This window comes from Carex rostrata, chromosome 23, assembly GCF_964058835.1.
Source record: "Carex rostrata chromosome 23, lpCarRost1.2, whole genome shotgun sequence".
Lineage (NCBI taxonomy): Eukaryota > Viridiplantae > Streptophyta > Magnoliopsida > Poales > Cyperaceae > Carex > Carex rostrata.
The window spans coordinates 3,313,217-3,333,720 of NC_135940.1; the positions used below are offsets into that span (position 1 = coordinate 3,313,217).

Below are 20,504 nucleotides of genomic sequence, written 5' to 3' on the forward strand. Positions count from 1 at the left end.
AAGGCATTATAATTCTGCTCTAGAAAATTTCCAAACAAATTCATCGCAATCAACGCATATCAAATTTATCAATCAGCTCAAGGAAAAATATTTTGTCGAGCAAAAGCATAGTTCCATTATCTGCACATCTAAAAATAAAACCTTAAAGTTATATTATTTTTATTTTTTTTTTAAGGTTAGTTGGCTTGATGCTGCTAACAATCGTATTAATAAGTAAAGTATTTACAAATAGAGTTATATTATTTCACCCCATAACTATTTCAATAACCTCGATATTTAGAAAAGATATAATGACTGTGTAAAAAATAATTGACCTCTGAGCTTATGAACCAAATGCTGTGTGGCACATGATCATTTACCCTAGGCAATAGTCATGTTTTTGTCCCACAATTATATTATTAGGGCAACATTTACTGCAAGATTCTTGTACCAAAGATATCTTTCTGGCCAGAAATCAGTTTGTAAGCTCAATTAAGGCTCAACAAATCTCATATGTCACTGTTCAAGTTCAACTTGACTAATATAACAAGTGAAATTAAAAAGAAAAATTAAAGAGATTTAAACTTTATTTTAGACAAAATTACTGTCAGGTTGAAGATCGAGTCCTACAATCATCCTCGACTTTTCTCCATTAGTTACCAAAGTAAACAAGTAACTTGGTACAAAAATAAGAAAGGAAAATAGTAAAGAAATCTAACATTCACTACTAATGCATTTGTCAAATTAGTACACACTTTCTCTTCTTGTAAATAGAAAATGAACAAATAGATGAGAAAATAAAGAGAGATGAATTTCTACACAGTTTCGCTTCTTGTAATATAGTGCCCTGTTGATCCAGTACATTACCTGGAAATGAAACACCCAAAATGTTCCAAAATTAAGAAATGGGATCCAAGAAGTACCCTAATTGAATTGGAGGTCTAAATATATAACTGAACAATGAGCTATTACATCGAACAACACCCCAAAACTATATATTTTGTTTAAATAAGGCTTGACGCGCTGTTTAATTACTGAAACTGCCTGTTTATGGACATCCAAAATTTGTTGTAATGTGATCACCATAGCCACCACATCATATTGTTAAGTTGCCAAAACAGCATAGCACTGTCTTAGCACAAAAACTAGCTATATCAGGTAAGTATAACTACAAAGCAAGTAAAACATCCCCAAAATATGTAGCTTAACAGCTAAGTAGCTAACAAACTAGTTAATCCTCAATCTACTTCACCATCATCAGGACTCCCTTGGAATAGCATCACCTGTGTTATCCCTTGTGTCCCACACCCAAGGGGAATGGCCTCAATCACCTCTGGTGTCCAGTCTGTGGTGGCCTCTTTAATCTTTTGCTTAGTATTACCTGTCCAATATGTCACCAAAAAAATAATAAGTAAAATAATAGTTCTAAATGATTTCACATGAGCAGCTTGGAAGCATATTAATCATTTCTCATTTCTCAAAAACACTTAAGGAGCCAGCAGTTCCTTAGCAGTACCAAAACCTAGTATATTAATTATTATGGACGGCTAAGGGGTAGATTATATAGAACAGGTTAATGCACTTGTTACATGTATGATATATATAATTTAAGCATAAACGTTTAAAAGTAATTCTCAATAATCTCTCACTAATTATTTTCCCACTTCGTCCCTAGCTAGTTTCCTCTAATCAATCGAATTGACCATAAAGCACCTAAAATTTCATAATACTGACAAAAATTGGATGACTTACGATTTGTTTCTTTTGAAGCACTGGATTAGTATAATTGCACCAGCAATGAGAAGCACCACAATCACCCCCACAACTGCTATTAGAACTACTGGTATTTTCTTTTTCTTACTTGGCTTTATAGAATCTCCAAATCTATGTAGCAAAAAGACATTGAAAAGGCCAACATAATTAGAAGTTTGAATTGCTCCAATTCTTCTGAGTTTTTTTAGAAATGAGGTAATAGATAAAAAATTTACTTGAACCATCTTGCATGTTAATTTTTTTTTTCTTTTAGCCTGTGGTAGAACCAGAACACAATCAGTTCTTCTGATGGTATTTTCACTTGCATGATTAGTTCTAAACTTCTAATCCTCTGTCTACTTACTGGGGCCAAATAGGCCCTCCACAGTTTGACTTTATCTCTGCTGGAAGGACAGGGACCTCTCTCTTTTCGAAACTTGACATCTTCTATATTATCAAACTCGGGGGCTAAACCAGAATATTGAGATTGAGGAGGGCTGGATAAATAAGTATCAAGTAATTTTATTTTATGAGGGGGCTAGTGTTATTTTTTTTTACAAGAAATAGAAAATTAAAAGGATAAAAATGAAACGTTTCAATTTATAGGGGGTGCTTGGTCACGACCTCCATTCGCCCCTGATTGGACTCGTGTGGACAACATCCAGAACTTTAGTCAAAGCTGATCAGGTCCCTGAAGAGTCTATCGGGGCTTGGCTTGACTGTACGAATGATTTTCACAAATTATCTGAGATAATTAATGCGAACTCTCTATTTAGATGGTGCACACACAGGACCAAGGTGTGCAGTACGTATGCGCACACTAAAGGGGCAGCCAAACATGGGGAACAAAATGAAAGAGTAAAAGGATGTAGCAGAAGCTTGATATTGAATCTTGATGTTAAGAGATGCACAGATGGTGAGCACTATTAATTACCCTCTATATGATACTAAAAAATGTATTGGATGTACTGTCAATCAAGGTTTACAAAATCGGAATCGAAATCGGAACCAGCCACTTGACCGTGAAATATGAAACAGATGAATCGGTCAAATCGATTGGAAACCTGGTTTTTTGTTAGAGAAGCTTATTTTTTGTACTGAAACAATAGAAAAAAAAAATTGGTAAATAAAATACTTTTGATCCCTAAAAAAATAAAATAAGAAAAGGAAACAAAAAGGAGGTAGGAAAATATGGAAAAACAATTAAAAAGCAAATGCAAAAAACTATGGAAATGGATGGGTACAATTGGAACCGAAATGGAGAGAAGAAAAAAGTGGAGGTAGCCCTAAATATCTCATTTTTACAAGTGGCCCTATCTCTCCATATTTTCTTATTTGAACCCAACCCACAAAAACCATGCTGATGTGCACAATTAATATCCTCTATAATACTGGATGTACATGTCAAAGTGTCAATTCTCTCAGCTTGCTATAGACTGTTTAACCCCAATGCATATATAATTAGGAAAATTTCATGGTTGATGTTTACTCAACAAGGTAGAAGGGTACAGATGAGTTAGCCTGTTGCATATATTGCACCATTTTATTAAATTGTTATATTGGTGGACATTTTAATATTTTATCATGTGCACAAAACCTGTTCGGTGAAATGTCTATGAGGTCAGAGGTGCTTTTGATGTTTGTCTTGGGAATTTTTCTTTTACGTTTCTTTTAATATTTTTATTTTTAATGTATATATGTATTGATAATAATGCCTTGTGTATTTGTTTCATTCAGCTGATCTTTTCTGCGCTGGGCTATTTATGTGACGGACTGTAATAAATTATGTAATCCTAAAGAAAAAATTTCATCCATTTTACTTGATAACATTAAAAATAGATGACAAATTAATTAAACCCGTAAAACTAATAACATACTTGTATGTTAGAGGCATCGAGTGGTACTCAACAAGTGACATTGTTATTAGCACCATTTATTTATTTTCATGTTTTTTATTGAGGTATACATGTCATTTAAATTGGAATTATCTAGTGTTATCTTTTGCAGGTATCAAGTTTTAACAAACAAGCAGATAAATAGGATGGAAAAATAGAACAGAAAAGATTAATTTTGGAAACATGCCAGCAACTAGTCCTTAATTATATTAGTATGTGGATTTGATGCATAGTATATGAAAGTCTCAATACTATAAAGCTGATTTCCATTTTCTGTTTGTACTTTTGTAGATTTAGCAACTAAAGATGTCAATGTCGAGATCTGCAAAAGAGCAAGGTAGAGGGTAAAAATAAATCGTTGGGAAGAAGATTTCTGTAAAAGAATGTATTGTATTGTATTTTATTCTTTATCTACCGTGGTTATGCTTGTTGTATTGTGGTCATGGTGTTGTTTGATCCGTGTCAAGATTTATGGGAATTTTATTTACACGAATCTTGATGCATTCTGCATGAATTTTGAGCCGGATCGAACAACTCAAACCAATATTGCACCAAATTTGGTCCGAACTCCGAAGCCCGTTGGACATCCCCGGTTCCTTGTCCTGGGTTGTATTTTTCCATTTTTTTTTTGTGGGGGATCAAAGCTTAGTATGTCAAAATAGAAAAATAAAAAACTTAAGTTGTCCGAACGAGACTGGACGACTATATATCCGAACGAGCAAAATCATTCATCTTTTGTAAGTAGCACCATTAATTCAGTTTTGTACTTTTTATTATAATGAACAAGTTATTATTCAGTACAGCGGACATGGAGCCTCCTTTGCACATCGCTCACGGTGCAGAGATGAGATGCATTGGAGGTGGGGAATATACTTCTCAATTGGTATATTCCCATGCTCAGATTCTTAGATATCAGTGGTTAAAACAGGGGTTTTTTTTTTGGTAGAGAAAACAGATTTTATACTTTCTTGATAATTGTTTTTTTTTTTAGTCACAAAGAAATATCAGCAAGTTTTATATCTAGTAGAGCTGTGTTTCAGACTTCGCATGGAAAAATAATAGCCGGTGGCATAAGAAAAATGAACTTATATCTTTTATTTGGCAAATTATAAGGTATGTATATAATATTGTTTATGTGTTTTATATATAATATTATTATTTTTCCTTACTTTTACATAATAAGTTTCTTTCGTGGATTAGTTAATTTGAATAGATTACAGAAATTTCAAAAAAATACATGTGATCTCGAAATGAATCTAATGTGGTTAACTGTAAATTAACAAATAACTCAGTGTTAAACATGTTCTCTTTGTAACATTTGTAATGAGAATTGCCCCTTTATTATTTCGGGAAGTCTGCAGGAATTGATTCCCTTTCCGTTTACATATCTCTGATATTTTCTCAAAATTTTAAAAGCAAGATGAAATTATCAGTAATCAATGAAATAGGAATGAGTCTACTTTTTCTGTAGTGTCTCAAAAGAAAAAAAAAATATATATATATATATATATATATCTATAATTAAATAGGTGAATTGATTTAATCGAACAAAATGACAAGTTCATGACAGTTGCAAGAAACTAGTAATTAAGGCATGTCAACCAGTCAAACACAATGTGTAAATTAAACCATGTTCTAAAGGTCTAACTAATATATACATATAAAATAAAAAGTTAAACAATGTGTACTTATAAAAAATATTAACAACATGTATACCTCTCTTCACCAATTTAATGCGACTTAGCGATTCGTCTCTCCACAAGTCCACATCCTCCCTTTGTAATAATACAAAAGATGAACCAGGCTGGGATGGTATCAGCATCATCGTCGACAACAGCCATCATCACCGGATCGCACCTGTTCAACATTTCTGGCTACTCAATCACCAAAGATATACCCTTTGGGAAATCTCTTATGTCAAGCCCATTTGTTGCCGGAGGCTACCGCTGGGCCATCAGGTACTACCCCAATGGCATTACTTTGTACGACGATCCGGGCATCGCATTCACCCTTGAGCTTCAGAGTAAAGGTACCGACGTGAAAGTAAGGCTCGAGTTCTGCCTCATGGATTCAAACGGTAGACTCTCAGGTTCATAAAGTCAGTTCGTTTTGCGAGTTTGGCTACCAATTGTGCAACCAAGGATTCTCGGGATTCGTTACACACAGCGAGCTGGATGAATCAGGGTACCTGAGGGATGATTCCTTTGTGGTCCAATGCACGGTTGACATCTTTGAATCGATCGTTGGTGAGACATCCGAATCTCCTGACCATGACATCGTCCCAGTTGACAGTTTACCGCCATCCGATTTGCATGGACTGTAAGTAGAATTACTACATGAACATAAGCACTTTGATCATCTTTAATTATACATTAGAAAATGCATCATAAGAGCAAAAGACCATTAAAGATCCCAAGAACTTGAAACAACATGATATTACATTAAATACTATAATTAAATTAAAACATAATACATAAGCGTACCTCTAGCATTCATGGTGGTCAACAAGCAAGTACTTCAACGATGATCGCAAACCCTAGATCCTTCGAGGTTGCGCCGGGTCGATTTCTCTCTCTCGCTCTGTTTCACTTTTGCTAATGGAGAGCAAAATCCTTTTAATGGTTGTATGTGAGAATATGTAGAGAGAGGATCAGCCAGGACTCTAATTTATACCCTACACTCATTCTATCCATCAACGATATGAGTGGGGATGAGTGAGCGGTTAATCCATAAATAGATATCCAATTATAATTCATGTAACCATTAATCCATAAATAGATATCCAATTATAATTCATGTAACAATTCCCCAAAAATATATATACATATATAAATGGATATGTTTAATAAATAGGTTACTCAAAATAGAATTCCATAAATAGATTCTAGAAATAGAATAACTGAATATTCTAACTTTAATAGAATAACTGAATATTCTAACATGGACAGCTCGGAAAGCTATTGGAGGGAGGGGAAGGCGCTGATGTCACATTCCACTTTGGTGGCCAGATCTTCTCAGCACATAGGTGTATTCTTGCTGCGAGGTCGCCGGTGTTTCATGCACAGTTTTTTGGCCCAATGAGCGAGAAAAGCTTCGACAAGGTTGAGGTTGAAGACATGGAAGCTACGGTTTTTGAGGTTTTGCTTCAGTATCTGTATACCGATTTGTTGCTTGAGTTGCAGAGCTCTGCCTCAGCATTTACTAGCTGCTGCTGATCGATACTCAATAGAGAGGTTGAAGACTATATGCGAACAATGGCTATCAAAAACCATCTCTACGGACACCGTGGCGACCACGATAGCCTTGGCCAAGCAACACGACTGCGGCCGGCTTAAGGAAGCTTACATTGGGTTTATCTCCAGAGGGGGGAATCTGAAGGAGGTGCTTGCCACCGATGGATTCAGACATCTCATGTTGAGTTGCCCCTCCATTTTTAATGAGATATTGGCCAATGTTACTGATCCCGTTGTATTGAGAGATCTTGTGATCAGGTTTTCTAAAGCGTCCATTTCATTTTGAATTTTCTCAATGCAATAATATGTCATGCTGCTTCTTGGAAAATATATATTACTTTGTTTCTTTGGTTTATTAATCAAATTTATGTTATGTATGAGTCATCATGTACTATTTAAATTGCCTTTTCTTTACTTACATATTTTATGTCAACTTGTTTCTTTAATTTATTTGCTTTTTTATTTTTATAATTTCATTGCTAGAGCTATAAGTCTGTCTTCCATTCTATAATATGGTAAACTAAAAAAAAACATCGAATTAATAGTTGCTACTTGCTAGGGCAGTAATAGTATTGTTATGGTGAAAACATCCTTTGGATGGCTTTTTACCGTTGACACATCAACATCAAGGGCCCTAATTTCCAAAAAATAATGAATAGCTTCAAAACAACACACACACACTTGAATCTAAAACAGGAATATTTCCTTTTAATTATTTTGAGTTTCATTTCATAACGTTATGAATTTTATTAGATAGTTAGGTATAGTGTCTTCTGACCATATGTCAAAACGCTGCAGAAACACAACTAATAACCTAGTAGATATTAGAGGATAACGACAATAAATAATCGAGTTCTCTTTGAACTGTTTGATCAAATATCAAATTATTAAAAAAACGATCAGATCATTGTGAAATTTTACATATTTTGAAGGTTCAACTTGCAAAACAAACCAAAAGATCATCAGTTGTTGTGAAACATAAAATCAATAATATTAAGAGGAGGGTTCAAATGCTTCATGCCCTTTTATGCCTCATTGTGCTTCATATCCTATATTCTTGTTTTCAAAGTTTGAAGTTGTCGATTCGAACTGCTCAACATGAGATTCATATTAAAATATGCTTGAAGACCAAATTTTATGTATTTTTTAATTATTTTTACTATTTTTCGTCTTAAAAATAGTTAAATACATGTACATATCTTTCCAGATGTAATATTTTTAATGAAAACTCCTATTTTTATGAATTGTTATATACTAGTACTGAAGAATAAAAATGTATGTAGTCAGTCATAAAATCACCTTACTGAGTTTTTAGAAACAAAAAATCATTCCTATTTTATAAATAACACCATGCTAGTAGCATCATTTATTTATTTTCATGTTTTGCGTTCAGTTGAGGTCATATATATGTCATTTAATTTAAATTAGGATTATCTAGAGCTATCTAATTAATGTAGGTACCAAGTTTCATCAAACAAATAGCAGATACATAGAGCGACGAAAGAACAAAAAGATTAATTTTGGAAACATATATGCCAGTAATTAATTAAGATCATTGTTGAGATTTGATGCACAATACAATTATCAACTAATTAAAGGCATTTTGAGATCTACAAAAGAGCATTGTTGAGGGCACAATATGCAGGTTTAATTATTTCTGTTTTGTTTATGTGATCAAAGCATAGTATGGTAAGAAAAAAACTTACTTTTCCGGACGTGACTGGACGAGTAATAAATCATTCATCTTTTAAATTAATTTGTGTTGTTGGTTTCTTTGTTGAGACCGAATCGTCTGCCCCCCGGGGGGCAGGAAATTCCAGCCCCCAGAGTCTCTGCGGGTGAGGCCCATTTAAAAACAGTAACAATAGTTAAACCCTTAAACAGTAACCGGTCTCACCCCGCAGAGACTCTGGGGGCAGGAATTTCCTGCCCCCCGGGGGCAGACGATTCGGTTTCTTCTTTGTTCTTTTATTCAAATGAGCCGTTATAATTTCTAAAAAAGTTAACAGTTGCCGTACGTGATTATAATATTTTGAGAGAAAATATGGATCAGGTCCATATTTACATTATTAACATTAATAATGGTAAAAAGATTACAAGAGTTTTGTAACAGTAAAAACACAATAAAAGGTAAGAGGCTCAAACAGGTGAGCCAAAATAACGATTACATAAAAACGAGAATAACAGTAAAGTAATAAGAAGATTTTTTTTTTATTTTTCCAAAAATAAAACAAAGAAAATTTGGGACTGTAAATTTTATGAAAAAGGCCCCTGGTTCTTCCTTTTGCTGCACCGGTGATAATTCATCAGAATTCACCCAAAAGCATGATGCCCTTCCTGTTGCGTACCAGTAAGCGTACCAGTGACCTCCGGACCCATACCAGCAGCCCCCTACTACCCGTTATCTCTTGTTAGTGCTTCCTTGACAGCCCCCTATTTTCTTTTTCTCTTGTTATCTCTTGTTAGTGTGTACGTGATTATAATATAGATCAGTACAACAGATGGACCCTTCCTTGCACATCGTTGATGGTACTGATGACATGCACTGGAGGTAGGAAATACAATTGTCAAATTGGTATTTTGCCATGCCATGTTGAGCGCTCAATTAAAGAGTGGATGTCTCTCGTCTTCCTTCCTTCCTTCTTTATTTTTATTTTTTGTTTTATTATCTTTTTTCAAGATTAGGAAATTGGAAAACAGTTCGAATTTGTTTTATTTTGAGCTCAATGCATGTTTGGAGCTTCGTGTGTATATACATTTTTATTTTCCTCCCTTTCCAAATTTAATTGAGACAACATGATAAAGATCGGACTTCAGTGTAAAATTTTGAATTTAGGATGGTATGCGACTCGTGTTTTTATAGGGACTTCTTTTAATTTAAAGTGTCTATTAGCTTGGATTGGTCACAGTTATTTGTCGATTTCTAATTCGGCCATTAATAAATAAAAAATAGAAAACACGGGGCATCTACGAGAAAATTCATCTGTGCACTGTTACTGATACTTGACAATTGACTACTGGGCTACAATTGGTCAAACTTTAGCTGTGCCGAGTTTGGGCCGAAACTCGCTCACTAGAAGGCCCATATTTACCTTACCTGAAACCAGGAGTTTAATAAAAAAAAAATATTCCTTATAAAAGTCTGCACCTTTACAAGTTATGCTGTTAGACAGTTAGAGAGGTAAAACGTTTTGGTTTCAACTTAGACAGTTCAGAATTCTTTTTTTTGATAAACTGATAGAAGCTATCAGTGATAGTTCAGAATTCAATTTGCAAAAATCCATATAGTCCAAATTCTTCACAGAAACTCAAAATTTGAGTTGTCTCAGAAGATATGAACTCCAATCTTCACTCGGCCTCATCTTGAGTAGAAATGTAGTGCATCGTCTTTAGAAAAACACTATGCAAACCAATAAATGAACTCATGAGATAGATTTTGGTACAATTAAGTGTTTAACTATAATAAACAAAAATTATGAGAGATGATGTCAATTGAGATTTGAGGGTGGTCATTTATTGTACATCCTTGTTAAGTTTATTCCCTTAATTTGATACTCTGTACAATTTTAAACTTCCTAAGGGATACAATTGATGCAAAATTCAAACTTAACTTGATCTCGATATTAAAAACAAAAATCAACATGGTCGATATTTCAATTGTAAATTACATCACAATTTACCTTTTTATTATGTTTTAGGACTGCTTTTAGTGTAATTTGTTTCTATTACTTGATTTACTTCGGCCTTGTATTCTGGGTTCGAGCCTCGCTATTGTACTGGTTTTTCTGATACTTACAATGAAATCTTTGCATACCTTTACTGGTCAAAAAACAAAAAATCAAAACAAAAATAGAGTAATAATCTGACAACACAGAGAACACTTTCGAGAGACTTCCATGGGAGAGGGCGAAGAATTTTCATATGGAGAGAGCCGACCGCGATGAACAATATTATCTTCTTCCACCATGATATTTCTTGTTTAGGTCACATTTTTCACCTAACGTTTTTGGGGAAGAGGAGGGAAGTTATGAGGGAGAAGAGACGGATTAGTTCAAATTTGAGAGAAAAAGGTGCTTTGTGAGATTACGTCAGGCTCGGACTCGGAGAAGGAATGTGGGATGATTGACTTCAATTTTGACTCGGTCAACGAAAGGAAAGAAGGGGGAAGATATCTGGGCACGAAGGCAGCATTTTAAAATAAAAAGAATGACTTGGTTATTACAAATCAGCAAAGTGTCTGACGTGGAAGCTGATTTGTCAAGCGGAGAGTAAATAGAGCGTTAGAAGAAATGAATCGAGATGCTTCTTGTTGGAGAGGCATGAGGCATCGTCTATAAATATAAAAATGTTTGTATTAGATCAATTTTATTTGTGAGATCGCCTCTCAATTCTCAAACTTGGTTTTCCCCATTTACTGTACCGTTTGATTTTCGTGTTCAATTCGTGTTTTACTTCTTGATTGCTCAAATAATTGGAAGTGACTATAACTAGATAAGGAGGTGGATAAGTCCTGTTGAACAACGGAAAGAAGAGAGATTGAGGGGAGGAGAGATAAGTTAGTCAGGTTGACAAGGTTGCTTTATCAGATAAGCTTCATACTTGATAGCTATTCGATCTTCATTCTATCCTGGGGACTGGGGCCATAATATGGAAAAGGAGGGGAGCACCGTGCACGTATGTGCAAATCATAATATACTCATCTGTCTGGGTCTATTTTTCTTGCGCTGATTTTTATTTATTCTTTCTTATCCACCAGACGGCACAAGCAAAAAAGACAGGGATGGATTCAGAATTTTCGTCGAGGAACAAAAAATTATCGAATTTAAATTCAATAATTAATTAGATACTCGATAAAAAAAAAATAATGTTTTGACTTATATTTTCTAATGCTTTAACTTATAATTTTTTATGTTTTAACTTATAATTCTAATTAACAATCATAATTAAATAAATTAGGATATGTGCATAAAATTGACCCTCAAACTTTTTTTTTTTACCATTGACCTCCAAAACTTCTGTAATAAACGAAATTGTGACATTTAATGTGGAAACTGACTCATATTAAAATATTCTGACTATGTTTCTGAATTCAATCTTGGCTCCCTCCAACGAATTCATATCCACTGCAATATCGCACCCTGTAGAATTAAATCTGCATCGTTCGATTTAATATAGCACGAACTTCGAAACGGACTCCTCCTATATTCTAATTTCTAAATAGGCATTAATGTCACTTTGACTCAGTTGAGAATATTCTTCTTAATTATTTTTCTTGTTGCATCGTCATTGTTGATTTGTTGTGTGCCTTCGCTTCTCCTCATTTATTATACGACCCCACTTGGCCACTCCACCATCCTCTTCTCCACATGTTTGTTTTGTTTTTCTTCACACAAAAAAAAAAAAAAATTCTTATCTAAATGATTTGTCAGCAAGTACTCCCCACGGTATATCTTGAATCTGGATTTTTTTTTTTTTTTTTTATCTAGGAAAAGCGGATTCTTTGAAGTAATTAGCATTTTGATTTTGGATTGGAATCGTCCGATCAAAATTTGGACAAATTTGGCCAATGAAAATTTATAATATAGTATATTTTTAATATTCGTGCAAGTTATGATCAAACAGTTCGGATTTAAAATAAAATTTTGAGTTACTTTTAGAATGCATTTGGGTGCTAAAGAATAGCAGGGTTAGTTGGACTAGCGACTATTCTAAATTCGAGTTAGTGATTATATTTTCCACATTTAAGTGAGAAAATAGCTATTTTCAACGCTTGAGTTTGCTTGGGTTAGTCACTGCTAACCCAATTAGTATGTTTGGTTGTAAAACAAAAATAATTAGAATAATCAAATTAAGAATAGTTATTACTTTTCTTATTATAATAGTCAAATCTCAAAACCCCTAGCAATATCATATTCTAATAAAACAAAAAATTTAGATTCCTATTCTAACTATTCTAATCAAATTAAACACCAAATAAGCTATTCCGAATAGCCTAATGTCAAGAATAACATATTCTCAACACAACCATACATACCCTTGAAATGTTGGATTAGCGGCTATTCTGAATTCGGAGTTAGCATGCTATTCTCACTAACCTCACTCTCAATTCGAGATATACTTGGGCCTATTCTTCAAAATTCCTACCCTGCTTAGAGTTTGAAAACCTATACCGACCTAATAAGAATGTGTATTTTTTTTAAGAAATTATATTTGATTTAAAGACAGAGACACATATTCTTTGTTGTAAAAGGTCATGTGTTCAAAGTTCAAATAAAAAAATTGTTATAATAACAAGAATTTGAAAAAAAAAAATATACGATAACTTGAACTCCAACTCTCCCATTAAAAACATGTTTTTTTTTTCTTTAAAATGAATTATTTTCATGTCAATGAATGTGGGACATTTAAATCCCCACCTTATTACAAAATAATTAACTAAACGGAAAAGCAACACATGATTTCAGTCCTAACTCCTAATTATTGATTATTCAATCTAGGAGTGTTAACGGATTGGATAATATTCAATCTAGAAGTGTAAACGGATTGGATATTATCCGTCTGGATCCAGATCTGTATCTATTTTTTTTGTAAATTCAGATATTCAGATACAAATAATTTACAGATATGAATGCGAATATGGATATAAATTATGCGGATATAGACACAGTTTCAACTTCAGAAGACGTATATTTCGGATATCCATTAACCTTCCATGAGACGGAACGCTATTCTCTGCGGAGCTTTTAATCTGGTCTGTTTGTTTTGATCGGATGAACCAGATTAGAGGGGGTCCAAATTTTGAGATCTGATCTGGTCCGTCCGATCAAAATAAACAAACCAGATTAAAAGCTCCACACAACTCCACAGAGAATACTCCGCAGAGGATACTCTCCCCCACGAGACTGCAACCCAATATTTATTGGCTGTATTTTATTCCTTACCTTATTTCTCTCACTGTAGAAGGCATTAAATGCCAACAGTTTTTTTTTTTTTTTTGGGAATTTCATGTATATCATTCAAAAACTTTGAAATAACGTATTTATCCCTCTAAAATTCATAATATCATATTTACCCTTCTAAATTTTCAAAACTCACAAATTTATCCAATTAATCAATAACTGAAATTAATTAGATTTAATATTCTCTAAAATATAATTAATCACCTGGATTACTTTGAATAAGAATAGTCATTAAAAACCTTTCATGTGATCCTTCTCGTGCTCCTTCCATGACGATCTCTCCCTCACCACCATGCCTAAATCCTTCCCCCCTACTCTGCTTCTCTTGCCCCTTCTTTCTCTCAACTTCTAAAAACCTTCCCTCAATCAAAATCCTCCCACAATAATACTAAAAATCATCCCAATTCCTCTTCTCCAAATCTTTAAACTCCCAAATATAACCCCCTACTTACCTATGGGCTCACTAAAGATGAAGGTGCCTCTGAATAATCTCCTAACTACAGCCACTATCCTAACAATTACAACCAACATAACATGTTTAAAATTGATTAGCACGCATGACCAAAAAGCAGTCAGTCTTTGATAAAATTTAAAATTAAATTAAATTACAATGCAAGATCAGAGTTCTACGTTTGATATTTCTAATTTTACAGCAGGGGTTTTATTTGAGAGCTAAATTGGGATTTAGGAGTTTAAAGGTTTGGGGGAGAGGATTGGGATGATTTTTAGTATTAGCGTGGGAGGGGTTTTGATTGGGGGAAGGTTTTAGGAGTTGGGAGGAAGAAGGGGCAAGAGAAGGAGAGTATAAGGAGGAAGGATTTTAGTCACGGTGGTGATGGAGAGATTGCCATGGAAGGAAAAGAGAGGGATCGCCAAAGAAGATTTTTAATGACACTTTTTGTTCATTCATAGTAACTCAGGTGATTAATTATATTTTAGATAATATTAAACCTAATTAATTTTAGTTATTGATTAATTGGATAAATTTGTGAGTTTTGAAAATTTAGAAGGGTAAATATGATATTATGAATTTTAGAGGGATAAATACGTAATTTCAAAGTTTTTGAGGGATATACATGAAATTCCCCCTTTTTTTTGTGGACGTTACGCGAAGAGATGTAGTTCCAAATATGACACTTGGAGGCTCTTATTCCCTTTTGTACCTCTTCTCTCAACCACCACATACAAGAGGTTCCTATCAAAAACCTCCTATCTAATCGGATGGCTTAGAATAATAATCAATAAGGTTCATGAATAATATCTATATTATGTTGCTACTATTTTAAAATATTTTCAATTTTACAAATAATACGTAATTATTCCACATTATTTAAAAAAAATACAAACTTTTTTTTTTAATTTGCTTTCTAAAAATAAAACCTTTTGTATATTATTTATATTTCTAAAAATGTACTCTTTGAGATTATACTCACATAAAAAAAAAAAATAGAATCACCCCTTCAATAATGAAGGGCAATTATTTGCATTTATTAATATAATAATATAATTATTGTTCTTTAGTCAGACTTCTCTACCCCACCAATGACATGAGGAAGCAAAGACATGTTTCCGTACAGTATATCCACCTCAGCATCTATAATATATACTTATCTACTCTGATAATGATGCTAGATGAGTTCATACCTCCATTATGTCTCTATTTTTAAAAACTTCAATTACTCAAAATTTAAAATTTAAAAATCAAAATATAACCGTTAGATGTGATCTATATTATTTTCTCTATGTACTCATAAAAAATTATCAGATTTCAATTTTGCTTTTATGAGGATCAATAAGTTGAAAAATCAACGTCTAGAAATTATCCACATTAGTACATTTTTTACAAGCTCTTGATGACAATCAAAACAAAATTGAAATGCTATAATTTTTTACACGTGCATAGATGAAATGATGTAGATCACATCCAATGGTTTTATTTTAACTTCTAAGTTTTAAATTTTGAATTATTAAAATTTTTGAAAATAGAGACACGATAGAGACACAAAAAATGGAGGCATTTGAACCGTCCTAATTCTTGCCATTAATTGGATGTTTTGAAAGGATTCATACATAATTGGGGGACCCACATGGAATGAATGCTCCATTGAGAGCCCCACAAAATTTAAAGGCTTGAATCAAATTGTTGGTGAGAGGATCTTAGTGAAGGATGCCTAGGTTGCTGTTGTATATCTCTGACAAGTGGGCCAGATATGGTTGGTGCTTAGCTGGAAAGATTGGGTTGGATCCCAATCAATTAATGGGGTTATTTAAGTTTTGAATTTCATTGATTCATGGAAATTCAGTATTGAAAGAATCTAGTAGTGATTTTTCTAGAATATTCAAATCATGTATTATTAAAGGATTAAATTATAAAAAATAAACTTTTCATATGTAACCTTCTAAAATATTAAAATTTTGTATATCCTCCAAATTTACAAATGTCATATGTATTTTTTATAAATTCTTCAACTGGCTTCTATATAAAAATAAATAATTTTTAATACTCACTCTAATTAAATATAAGTCTCTATATCTTCTCATCGAATAATATTTGATGAATTAGAAAAAAAAAAATGAATTGGTCTTGGATGTATTCATATTTTTTAACATAAATGTCAATCTATATATTCACCTCGAATCCTAATTTGTTCGAAGTAGATCGCACACAGGGATGCATGTAAATTACATAATTACGTACATGCATAGGATATAATTACATGTGCTGTTGTTTTCTAATTATTTATTATGCTTATACATTAATTAATGAATGAGACTATGATACTTTGTAAAGTGCATATCAATATGTATTAAGGATTATATTTTAGTTTTTAAAATCCATACATTTGAACCATTCTTCATATAAAAATGTACTGGAAGATCAAGTTTTATATATATTTTTTTCAGATTTCTTTTTACTATTTTCTAAAATAAGTAGAAACCACCTAATTTAAAAATTATGTATCTTTTAAAATTAGTAATTTTTAATCTTTTTAAAAAAATAGTAAAAAAAATTTCAAAAAAAAAAGTAGTAAAATCCGGTCTTCAACTACATTTTCATATATCAATATCATGTTAAGCAGTTCAAATAGACTGTTTGAACTTTGAAAATAGAGATATATATGAACTCATAGCATAAACCAATCCGCATTTTTTAAAGTACCATAGCCTCACTCTTAAGTCTTAATTAATTATGTCAAAAACATAATTAAGTACGCTTTGGTTCAAAATTTGACCCGCTTGCTTTTCTTCAAGATTTAAATAAGCCGGAATGCACAAGTAAACATGAAATGACACTTCATTTTTTGGAAAAAAAAGAAAAGTTGGAAGTTTAGTTTCATTTTACTGAAACAAGAAAGTTAAAAACGACACTTCATTTGATTTTCCAACCACCTCAATCTCAATTTTTGAATTTGAATTCCGCCCCTAAATAAAATAAATATGTTTTGGTTCAAGATTTAGATAACCCACTACTTACTGCCAAATACAATTTTATCTGGGGAAAACGAAATGAGAAATATTAATTAATTTTGACGCTAAAAGAGGTCAAGATTTATAGTTAACTAGTGATGTGATCGACGTGATGTGATGATTAGAAATTCAATCAAATTTCTAAATGTTTGACACGTTAACTCCAGCACATACATTAATTCCATGAGATTCACAATTCACAAGTAGTTCAAAGAATTCTTTGAGAAAAAACGACTTGAGATTATCCATTTTTAATGATAAATTTTTTTTAATATCTAAATTTCACACAATATAACTTGCTTTGAATTGCTACGCAATATAACTTATTATGACACAACACTAAGGAACTTTATTAAAATTGACAAAAAGTGGGAACCAATCTCTAATCCAGTGACAAGAGAGAAAATAACAGATTTGAAATATGGATAAGAAATTTCTTATAAATATTAATTAACTATACGAGTGACTTGACATTCAATCTTTACTAAAAAAATTGATATAGTGATACACTATTGATATTACGGTATGGGTGTAAATGTATCGATATTATTTACTGCATGTATAAAATGATTAATTATAAATTAATGAATAAATTTAATTTGGAGAGTTATTAATTACATATATAAAAAAAGGTTTGTATATGAATCTACTCTATATAAGGAGCTCTGTTGTAATATATAATTTATATATATACCCATCATAACTTGTTGATTTAGATATTTTTCCATCAACATTTCAAAATTAGTTATTTTTCCCTATAAACTCACTTATTTTATAAATATCCTCATTTTTTATTCAACCACTTAAAAATAAAGATTAAAATAAATTTAAAAATTTTGAAAGGACGATTTTGCCCTTATTTCTTATAATGTATCTCATTGGCTTGTTCTCCAAATTCCATACGTCTTTGGATTTTATATTCTTTAACATATGAAAGTATGCTTAGAAACAAATTTTCTTTGACATACTGTATCTCACTGGCTTATTCCCTAATTTTCCCAATTGAGCTGTACTAACCTTACATTTCTTAAACGATTCAATCAATGCATTAGTAATAGGAGTGTAAACGGATCGGATATTATCTGATTTTATCCGGATTTGAATCCAAAAAATTATCTAAATTATTCGATCCATATCCGTATCCGTATCCGAGACTATCCGTATCCGTATCTGAAAAATTATAACGGATAAGGATATGGTAAGACTTTTAACTATCCGTATCCGACCATTTAAACTTTTAAACCACAACAAATGTGCTATGTGTTCTTAAATTGATTATTAAATTGCATATAGATATATATTTTGATGAACAATATAACACTATGACATAATTAGTGACTAATATTTTAATAATATAATATATGTTTTGTAACCAACAAGTTAATTATGAAAAATATATGTATCCGTCCGATATCCAATCCGTATCCGTAACATTTAATATCCGATCGGTATCCGTATCGTATTCGAAAAATTATAACGGATACAGATACAGATACAGAAAGACCACTATTCTATCCGTATCTGACCATTTACGCCCCTAATTAGTGAACTTCATAATACACCTGCCATCACTGCAAAAGAGTACATATTGATAGAAGAATAGGCTGTTGAGATGATGACTGACATGATGCCGTATACATTCAGGCAGGATGCCCATTATTTGTACCACCGGATGTATGCAGAGGCGGATTCAGAATTTTTGTCGGGGGTAAAAAAATATCAAATTGGGTTTAAATAGTTAATTGAATTTAAACACATTAAATAATTAGGTACTCGATAAAAATAATAATTATTTAATTTATATTTTCCAATACTGACTTATAATTTCTGATTCTTCATCCTATAATTATAATTACCGATCATAACTCAAAAATTTATTTTAATTTTAACTCTAAATTTAGCCTGAATTACAAATTAAACATCCAAAAAGGTGCAAAAAAATTTTTAGAAAGGACAAAATCGATCGCAACATCCCAATCTCCACAAAGAGGCTTTCAAAATTGTTTTAAGAAAATATACATATAGAGTTTAATATTTTACTGGCTAGCTTTTGTAACATATAATTAGGAAAGCATTATTCAATTCGTTTCTTAATTTCTACGGCGTCTCGATCTCCATCTTCACATATAATTTAGAGACGCCGCCTGTAATGATGAAGAGCAAAAAAAAAAAAAAAAATGATAATCAATCAATATTGATCTACTCTATACAAGTTCGTAACGTACACATCTAAATCACCACATTTTTTAAATTAGTACTTCATTTAGTTTTCGTTGACTTGAATCTCTATTGCAAAAAAATATGGTGGAGCATGTACATAACTTATTTTTAGATCTTTTAATGAAAATTTGTTTGTGAGCTAGTAAAAATTTCTGGACCATCGGATCAGCGATTTTCAAAATTACTTAATAAATAGTAAAAAAATTTCAAAAAATGTAAAATTTAGTCTCCAAGCACATTTCAATATGGAGATCATGTTGAGTGGTTTGAATCGGTCGTTTGGATTTTCAAAATAAAAAAGTCGGAATCCATTGCATATGTAGCATTCAAATCCACAGAATATCACACATAGCCATACTAGGAGCTCTGATAAAATCCGTACAAATGGAGAGCATCCAATCACCACAAACCCTGAACCCTATTCTTTTGACGATCCAAACACAGCGTATATTCTATGGTGGTAACTGTTATACAAAATCACAGTTTTTGAATGGTCCAGAATCTCTAAAAGGTAGTGATTTTCTACCTATCAAAAAAATTGTAAAAATTTCCATACAATATAAAATTTGGTCTCCAAGCACATTCTTTTATATGGAGATCTCAGATCATATTGAGAAACAATCTTTTATACGGAACAATATGTGGTGTGCATAGCACCATAGCCTCACTCATGAAACAATATTACTTTGTATATGACAAAATACAGGGCCATTTTAACCGAATACTAAAAAAAATTTCAAAAAATGTAAAATTTGGTCTCCAAACACATATTAATATGGAGAACAAGATGAACGGTTCGGATCAACCGTTAGGATTTTGAAAAGTCGAATATTAAACCGTATTACGGACCAGCCCGAGATATGCATAATATGCATAATACCATAGACTCACTCATATATATATGTGTGTGTGTGTGTGTGTGGTGGAGTATCTTGATAACGGATTGATTCATGCGAAGAATCTGGATGGAATTTTGGACAGATTCATTTAGAATTTTA

At 32.3% G+C, this 20,504-nt stretch overlaps 1 pseudogene; it reads left to right on the forward strand.

Moving 5' to 3' along the window:
* Positions 1-5,421: 5,421 nt before the first annotated feature.
* LOC144575189 (BTB/POZ and MATH domain-containing protein 1 pseudogene) lies at positions 5,422-7,160 on the forward strand (annotated as a pseudogene).
* Positions 7,161-20,504: the final 13,344 nt, after the last annotated feature.